This window comes from Antechinus flavipes, chromosome 2, assembly GCF_016432865.1.
Source record: "Antechinus flavipes isolate AdamAnt ecotype Samford, QLD, Australia chromosome 2, AdamAnt_v2, whole genome shotgun sequence".
Classification (NCBI taxonomy): domain Eukaryota; kingdom Metazoa; phylum Chordata; class Mammalia; order Dasyuromorphia; family Dasyuridae; genus Antechinus; species Antechinus flavipes.
The window spans coordinates 546,938,756-546,948,867 of record NC_067399.1 but is presented as its reverse complement, the minus strand read 5'-3'; positions in this window follow the sequence as shown (position 1 = coordinate 546,948,867).

Below are 10,112 nucleotides of genomic sequence, written 5' to 3'. Positions count from 1 at the left end.
ACTATCCATCAGTCCATCCACTAAGCTGTGGGTTGGTCTTAATTAAGGGACCATGGTCATTATGTTCTGAATCTCAGTTTTCTCACTGAAAAACCAAAACTGTAATCCCAAAATCCTTCATGACCTCTTCCCAAGTGCTAGTGTACTCCTCCCCCTCAAAATTATCTCATATCTACTTTGTATATGTTTTGTACATAAACATATGTACAAGTCTCCCCAGCAAAAAACATAAACTTCTTGAGCTTAAGGATTTGCACTTTCCTTTTTACTTCTAAGTACTTGGCACATAGCAGAGGCTTCAAAACTTGTTGATGAACAAGCTGGTCTAAAATGAGAAAATATCCTTTGAAAACAAATTGTTAGGTGTTACTTCTGGTTAAACCATTAAGTTTAAAAGAGCATTTTCATAAACCATAGAATTACAAATCTTTAACTGGAAGGAAACCTGGAAGCCATCTAATCCACCACTTTCTTTTCAATGAGGAAATTAAAGGCAAGTATAGTCATACGCCTTGCCCAAAGTATATATAACACAATTATCAAAGAGAGGGCTGGAAATGTTTCCAGTGATTTACCAGTAATTTTACACTGCATCAAGATGTCAGCTCTCATCAACAAATATCTTTCTTAATGTCAATGATCAGCTTCTACATGTAATACTACAGGAATTTGTGACCTGAAAAAAAAGGGAAGGGAGAGAGGGGGGGGGGGGGGGGGGAAGGGGAGAGAAATGATTTGGTCCAATTGGCTTACTTTACATATGAGATATACAGGACATTTATTTAACTTCCTTCAAACATTCCTAGGCATTATTATCCCTGCTTTATAAATGGAAATACTGAGGTTTGGGTCCAGGACGAGAACTACATTTTGACTTTAAGGAGCTCTTTTCTCTTCCCTCGCTGAGCCCCAACATTATGCTTTTGGATTCGGCTGGTGCTGGATATAAATTTAATCTTAAGTAGATTCAAGTGTTTCTCTCCCGTGGAAGCCAAGGGCAGTGTCGCTCATTTCAGTGGCCTGGTCAGCGCGGCTGCACACAGTAGGTGCTTAACAAAAGGGGGCGGGGAGGTGGGAAGCTGGGAGGAACATGGAAGGAGGCAATAAAGAGAAAGAGGGATGAGCAAGGGAGAAGGGGGAGCCGGCTACGGTTTGGGAGGCGAGGCTGGAAGCAGAGCCGGAGCTGGGAGCGAGCGAGAGGGGTTGTGTGGACACCCGGCCGGCTACAAGCCGGGGTCGCCATATTCCCAGTCCCATCCCCAAGAAGAGCACAGTCGCAGTCCGGGCTCGACCGCGGGAAACCTACAGCGCCCGGGCAGGCTCACGTTCCTTCCCGGGTCCTCCTCGTCCCCTCTCTCCGTCTCTTTGGCTCGCCCGCCTACCTCGGGCTCCCAGCCCCGCGGCGACGCCACGACAGCACCACGACAGAGCGACTTCCCCCCGCGCTGCCCGCCCTTCCTTAGACTGCGCCCCGCGGCGCCCGCGAAGTTTCCCCTTTAAAGGGCGCGTGCGTACACCGCGTGGCTGCGCGTGATGACGTCAATGGCTTCCGAAAGTGAGGCGGGAATCTGACCAATCGAGACGGAGAGCTCGGCGTTGAGTCGGACAGAGCTATGAGCCTCGGATGCTTAGGGATCCCCGTCATACATTCTCAGCAGTCTTTTCTCAGTTGTTAGTAGTGCACTTTAGCTCCTCACTATTTTTGGGTTGGAGATTGCAGTTGCTAAAGCAGACCGGGGTTTACAAACTCTTCCTCCTTCCCATTGATAATTTTGCACAAATATCTCACCCCTCTACGTACCCAGTGAGGAGTTTAGTTCGGGAGTCCACCTAGTGCAATTTCCCTTGTAACAAACAGTTAAGCACTGTTTCTGTACCCCTGGCCTCCTGCCCCTTACTCTCTCACCTGTAGAGACAGAGTCAGACAGAGAGCTAGCCGCTTTTCTCATCTCTTTGGGAACCAGAATGGTTGTTTAGTTAAATTGGGTTTAAATATTAGTGTTCTTTTCATTTGTATTGAGTAGTGGCTTAGTTCTCAATGTTTTATTGAGAAAATGCTGGAAAATTCAATTAATAAACATGTATTGTGCCCGCTAAATCCCAGATACTATGTTAAGTTCCAGGGATAAAGAGAGGGGTCAGAAAGCAGACCCCAGAACCAGAAAGACCTAGTTCCAAGTCCCACTTCTGACACTATTTTTTGGATCTTGAAGCAAGTTATATTTCACCTCCCAGTGAACGAGAGAATTCTGAGATTCAAGTCAAATTAACAAATATATTAATTATTAATTTCTACGGTCTCTTTCATCTCTGAATTTTTTGATTCTGAGGGCAATTTTAAAATTTCCCAAATTGAACTGAATTCAGTTATGCCATTTCTGGTCATATTCATTCCAGCTCTTCTGCTGTTTGGTCTTCTTGGCATTTTCTTCTAAAATTAATTATTTTGTATGTCACTGTATCATACTAATAGAGTCTGTATTACTAAAGATGTCATACACTCTATGGGAAATGCTTTATAACTATACTTATATCCAAGGAAGTCAAGGAGAGAAAGAAAGCTTATTTCTTGTATTAGTCCAAAACTATGAATAAAGCTGGTACTTGCTGATTGGGTAATGGGTGAATAAACCGTAGCCTATTAATATAATGGAATGTTACTGGGCAGTGGGAAATAGGCAACTGAGAGGAACTTTGAAAGACTTGTATGAAGCAATATATAAAATAATTACAAAAGTGCAAAAGATTCGTGATTTCGTTGATATTGGGAATTCTCAGATGAGGAAATTTCCTTTACTAATGAAAATCTGTACTTTGCAACATGAATTTTCTTTGGCTGTGCCCTAAATCTATAATTCTATCCCTACTCAGTCTTTATTCTCAGTTTTTACCCCCTTCAAGACTTAGGCAAAATTCCACCTTTGGCAAGAAGTCTTTCTGTCTCTCATAATGCCAGTGCCTTCCCTCTGAGATTATTTTCAATTTATTATGTTTATGTCTTGCTTGTAACTTAGTCTTCTCTCTAAGCTTATTGTTACTTTATTATAATTCCTTAAGGGCTGTGACTACTTTCGCCTTTCTTTCAGACTCTAGAACTTAGTAGTTGCTGGTACATAATAGGCTCTTTAAAAATTCTTGTTAATATTTAATGGATTGGATTGGTGGGACCTGTGATTTTTATCCATACTGATGGAAAATAGTAGTGGGAGAAAGAATTAAAAGGGAGATAATTTACTAACTTTTTATTTGGCTTTGGAATATATTCATTTTTAAAGGAGTTTATAGTTTAGGTAGGAGGAAGTTTAATTCTTAAACTAGATATACTTCCTAGTTAGACTTGGATTAGTCTTCTAATTTTCAGTGACACACATATAAAATGATAACTAAAGGAAGTGGATACTTCTCTCCCCCCCACCAGAGAATAAGCAAACCATTTGGAGATTAAAGATTTTTATGGGGATAATGCACCAAGTGGGTAGTTTACAAATAGATGGCTTAAAGCAGATTGTAGTTCACTGATGACAATACCTCCTCTCTGTAAGGAACATGAATCCAGAGCTAGATTAAATACATAACATATGGTTTTATTTCTTAATACTATCCAATAGCAGAAGTTAAATGAAGTGGAAGCAAAATAAATTTTTCTCTTTCCCAAAACTGATAGAGAACAGGAAGACCATAATATTAGTATAGTAATATTAACTGCAATTTACATTTCTTTAAAGGCTTGCAAAGCATTTAAATAGAAATATCTATTTAATGCAGAAAATTTACCACCTTGTGAGGCGAGTACTATGGGCACACAGTACTTGGGAAGTAATGAGTTCAGCAACCAGCAAAAGATATTCGGTCAACATTGAAGGCCAAAGACAGATATAGAAAAAGGTATTTAGCTACATACATAGTGGGATTTTAAGGACTCCAGAAAAGGTTTTTATTTTATCTAAATAATTCTCTTCCCTAGTCTTTCCTTGATGTCTAAAAAATTTTATTAGAATAAATTAGTATTATAAAAAATAAGTGGTAAATAATCCAGAATGTAAAATTGATTTAAAGTTATTTACCAACCATTTATTACGTACCAACTATATGCTATGGATTGTGCTATGTGATGAAGATACAGATACCAAAAAAATGAAATAGTCCCTATTTTAAACATTGCTCTAAATGACTAGGAGAAAGACACCTATTGTAAAAAGCTTATTGATGTTTTATTTCTTCCTGCTTGGACCCTGATTTTATACAAATAAGGAAGAAGAAAGAACAAGAAGAAGAAGGAGGAGAAGGAGGAGAATGAGAAGAACAAGAACGAGAAGAATGAGGAGGAGAAGGAGGACTCACTTTACTTTTCTGGGCTTCAGTTATCTGATCTATAAACTAGGGGGCTGGACTAAAAAGCTTCTGAGATCCTTCCCAGGTCTAGAACTTTAACTTCAGGATTCTACAGAAGTTATCTTCTTTTCAAATAAACCAAAGCCTTATTTTGCCTTATTCACAAAGACAATGAGAAATCATAAAACCAAGGTCTCTAACTTCTTGATCTCAGTTTATTTCCTCCTTGTCTGCAAACTCTATTTTGAGAGACTATCCCTTCAGGAAAAAAGATTTTGGTCTTTGCAAGGGACAGCAAAGAGTTTCAGCCTTGAAGAAAAATGTAACCCGAAACTCATTGTTGAAGACTGATCTGCATGAGGGGCAGAATTAGCAAGAGCTTGAAAGATAAGATGTTAAACATCTTAAACTCAATATGTCCAAAAGACAAGTCATTATCTTTCCCCCTAAATCCTCTCCAATTCCTAGCTTCTTTATTATTGTGAGGGCAATTCCATCCTCCCAAATCCCAGGCTTTAGGAAAGAAGACATGTAATTGCAGACTCTCTCTGAAAGGAGATAAAGACCCCAGGAAACAGCTGACATGTAAAAGAGCTAGTACCTTAATCAAATCGCTATCCTCAGCTTATTGCTCTAGAAACTTTGAAGAATTTCCCCTTGGGTGAGATCTGGGACTCTCAGTTGAGTTGAGATATTTTGCTCCCAATGGGAGAGCTCATTCACTACGGTCTATATATTATATATTCTCATCTGCATGCCTTCTCTGATTTCTGTTTTAAATCAGCTTGTTTAAATGAGTTTATCTGCTAAAAAAGTAAAGATAAAAAATAAAATAAAATCAGGGATACTAAAACTTATGACAGGCAGAACCTTCCATTTAAAAACAAAACTCTTGCTTATAAAAATAGCCAAACATGTTACCAAATAACACATGATTAATTTATAGTCATATTCTCAGATCAATTTATTTAAGGTCTACTTTCAGAAAATATGCTTGTTAACTCCTACTAACTAATTACTTTAAAATTGGAACTACAATACCTCATCTTTTAAAATGCTTAACAACAGTTTTTATTTTCTCCTTTATTACATGAGCCAACATTTGGAAAGGTTACATGATACTCTTTTTTTGCTTAAAAAAAATTGAGTTTTGTTTTTAAATCCTCTGTTTTTTGGAACTCTCTCTTTGTTCAAATAATCCCATTCCATCCCATCTCCTCCTTTCCTATGATTGCCTCTTTTTCCTCCTCTAAGAAGCAGTGTAGCATAAAAGTTGCAGAACTGGACTTTAAATCAAAAAGTCCTGGGTCTGAGTCCTGCCTCAGATAATTATGTGATCCTAGTCAAGTCCCTTAACTTCTCTGACCCTCAATTTCTTTAGTTATAAAATGGGGATAATATTAGTATGTACCTCAATTAACTTACTAGGTCATTGTGAGAGTCAAATGAATAGGTTTATGGAAGTGCTTTGCAAATTGTAAAATCCTCAATGAATATGAACAATTGTTATTATTCTTATTCTTCTCATAGTCAAAATAATTCAGGAAGGCAGAAACAGTTCTGGGGCTAGTTACTATTATATGATTATTCTTTGATTTTTTTTTAAACATTTGGCTATCTACGGCACAGGAAGTTAAACTGATTATTTTGGAATTGGATTATTAAATGTAAATCCATCTTTTTAAGGTTCATTGTTACTTTGGAATAACTTCAGTAGCATGGAGATGATGTGTATTTCATTTTATTCCCATGTGATTATTATTTCTTCTGCTTAATCCAATATTTTAAGACCTTTTTATTACACATAATTTGAAGGTGACTTGCATTTGGTATGGTATTTGTATAGGTCAGTGTTATGTCCAGAAAATCACGACAACATATGTCTGTGACGATGCTCCAGTTCCAGTTAAATTGATTTGTTGAATATCATTGAGAATAAATTTATTTGTTGAATTCTCAATGATATTCTGCAGCACTGACATTTGCTATTTGTTAGATTACTAAAAATGCCAAATTTCTAATGTATAATTCTAGCAATTTGATTATTTCATAAGCTCCATTGAGGCATTTTCTATGGCTGTCTTCCATTCCTGGAATACTCTCCCTCTTCTACTCCAACTACTTACCTCCCTGGCTTCCTTTAAGCTCCAATTTAAAATCTACCTTTTCCCAAGTCTTCCCCAAGTCTTCTAAATTCCAATGTTTTTCCTCTTTTACTTACTTCCAATGTATCCTATGTATAACTTGCGTTGTATATATTTGTTTGAAGGTTGTTTCCCCATTAGATTATAACTTTCTTGAGAGCTGGAACTGTCCTTTACTTCTTTTTGCATCCCCAATGCTTAGTACATAAGTTTATTGATTGGTAAATGCCTTTGTAATTTTGCCAGAACCATGGAACCAAAAAAAAATTGGTATCATAAACATATGCTGTACTTCTGGATAATTTGAAACTCAAACCAGAGGGTCACTATTCCTATTTTTCTATTTTCCCCTGTGCTTCAAGAATCAGTATGAAAAAAAATAATAAAAATTAAAATTAAATTTTAAAAGGGCAATAGGGGTAGCTAGATGGCATAGTAGATAGAGCATCAGCCCTGAAGTCAGAAGGACCTAAATTCAAATCTGGCCTCAGACACTTAATACTTCCTAGCTGTGTGACCCTGGGTAAGTCACTTAACCCCAATTGCAACAGCTAAAAATCAAACAAGCAAACAAACAAATAAATCAATTAGAATCAGTATAGCATAGGTCTTCCTGAGCTAGACTTTAAAATCAGGAAATTCCAAATTTGAGTTCTGGTAGAAATCTGAGGATTTTTACTAGTTCTTTCCTCTTTGAAAAGGAAAGTTTTATCATTCTATAGCAAATAGCAGCTATGGAAACTTTCTACAGTAACATATACATCAATCAACTCACCAAGTTGTTGTGAGGGTCAAATGAGATGGTTTATGGAAAGTCTTTGCAAACTGTAAATGTTCAATCAATGTGAATTATTATTATTCTCATTCTTTTTATTTTATATTCAAAAGAATTCAGGCAGGCAGAAACAGTCTTGAGTCTAATCAGAATTCTGATTATTCTTTGATTTTTAATGTTTGGCTAATAGTAACTAACATTTATATAGTGTTTATCATGTGCTAGGCACAATACTAACCAGTTTGAAATTATTATCTCATTTGATCCTCACAACAACCTTGGGCAATAAATACTATATTTGTCTCCATTTTGTAGATGAGGAGACTGAGGCAGACAACCGAGGTTACATTACTTATCCAGAGTCTCATAGGTAGTGTGTGTAGTCAAAACTGACTTCAGGTCTTCAGTTCTACCAACTGTGCCCACCTTAGCTGTCTTGGAATAATAGCCCTTATACTATGTTTGTTAATATCGTATAGATATTTGGATACTTTCTGAGTCACAATTATTTTATTTATAAAAATTGTGGTAAAGTTTTTTTGGCTCTTTGTTATTTCCAGATAATGGAACATGAGTAACATGGGCAACAGTTTTGTTTGTGATGATGCTCTCACTCCAGAAGTAAAATTTATTTGTTACTCTCACAGATATTTTGAAGCTTGTGTTTCCAGTGGTTCTCAAAATATGGTCTAGAGAATCTTGGGGATCTCTGAAACCCTTTTAGAGGGTCTACAAATTCAAAAATAGTTTTTATTTCCAATGTCTATAAATATAATCCAGATAAACAAAAATGCTTTGGAGAGATCCTCAATAATTTTTAATAGGATAAAGATACTGAAAACAAAAGTTTGAGAACCACTGGTTTATACCATTGGGATTTGCTGGCTCTTAGTTTATGAAAGATTGAGGGTTTTAATATAAAAATTCTAGACATCAGATAATATTTTGTTAGATGTTTGGTAGATGCTAAATTTTTGCAACATGAAATAGTGATGTGTTATCCTATCATTCCTTTCCATTTCTACCATTCTATACTGTTTCCTTGCATGATCTGTGAAATAATCAATAAACCTTGGCTGCTTTTTCTTCTTGTTGTTGTTAATATTGTCATTATCTTAATGAATTTGTGATCTCATCAAATTAACACTTCCTTCAGTTGTACAGATCATAACCCATGTCCATTCTTTCTTACTGCATGGAATTAAATCTTCCAGAGAATATCTATCCTTTTAAGTCTTTTAATATTCCCTGGGTATCATTATGACATTTGGGGCTATTTCTGTGTTATCCCTCATTGCTAACATTGCTAAATGACTGATTTCCATTAATACATTTCTTGGATGATCTCTTTATAGTACTTCTTGAGCACAGATTATTTTTGTTGAAAGGCCACACCTTATTCATACCCATGTTGCATCTTTCCCTTTGGACAACCCACACTTTTGATTCTTCTAAAAATGATTTTTTCATGATCATCAAAAACTTTTTGTGTATTTAATATCCCATGCAATCAATATATTCTCTTTCTTCCAGATAATGTTTCTTTTTACCTTTGGGAATGCAGCAAAAACAAAATCCTATCAATTTCTGAATTTTCCCTTCCAAAGACAATTTTTGAGTCATCTATCTTAGCAGTATCCAATTAGTTTTCCTTATTTATTATGCTTTTCTTTCAATACTGATATAGTTTGATTCCCCAAGAGTATGTATGTCAAATCATTGGCTATTGGTCAAGGATGTTGTATTACAAATATAAATTTAACTGTTGTAAACTTCACCAAACTCAGAAAATTTTAGCACTCTTTATTCCATATCCCTTTCCCAAGCACTACTGTTTCACCAATATTGTAGAAGTCAGAGTGGGTCACTCAGGAAGGAAGGCCATTTCATGATTTTTTGTTTCATGAGTTGCCTTGGTTAATCTACTGATGCTAAACTTTTCTGTATAGTCTAGGACTATTTTAAAATAGCAGATACATTTGTCTTCTCTGTGACCAGACCTACTAGTAAATCCATGCTGGTAAGATCCAATATAGCTTCTGCTCCACTGGCATAGTTTAGGATCACCTTCCCACCATGATGTGATTTTAGGGTAAAGCTTTTGTGGAGGTGTCACACTGTTATTATGACTCACATTTACATCGTGTATCAAGATCATTTTCGTCATAATGACCTTGTGAAAGAGATAGTTCAAATATTCTTATCTTCAATTTACAGATGAGGATCCTGTACCTCAAGGGAAGGGAAATGATTGCTTACTGGTCCAGAGCTAGTAAAACGTAGCAGTTTGCAAATGTTTTAAATATTAATACCTAAGCCTTGGTCTTTTGGCAACAAGTTAAAGGCTCTTTTCACTACCACAAATTGCCCTTCCTCACAAAGGTGGTTTGTCCATCATATTTGTTCTGTCCATTTGTCTTTTGGGGGATCAAATCAGGTAAAAAGACATTTGTTTCTTCTCAGAATTTGTTTTCTTGTCTTATCTAACTTTTTGGCTATACTCAATTACCATAAATGGGAGGTGATCTAAAGCAATTTATAATTAAAAACAAAACAAAACAAAACATTGAACTAAAATGAACACCAAATTGTTCTTTGCTATTACATGTACTTTATAAGACAAATGGAAAATCAACAATGTACCAAATACATTATTGGGCCCATTAATAAACTCATTAAATAAAAGGCTAGAAAATTGTTCAGTCATTAATCAATAAAGATTAATTAAGCACTTACCCTGTGCCAAGCACTATACAAAGCAAAAGAGGCAAAACACAGTCTGTCCTCAATGAGCCCACAATCTCTTACATATGTTTTAGGGGATTTAATTAAGATTCTGATTGCAATGAATAACTGCTGAA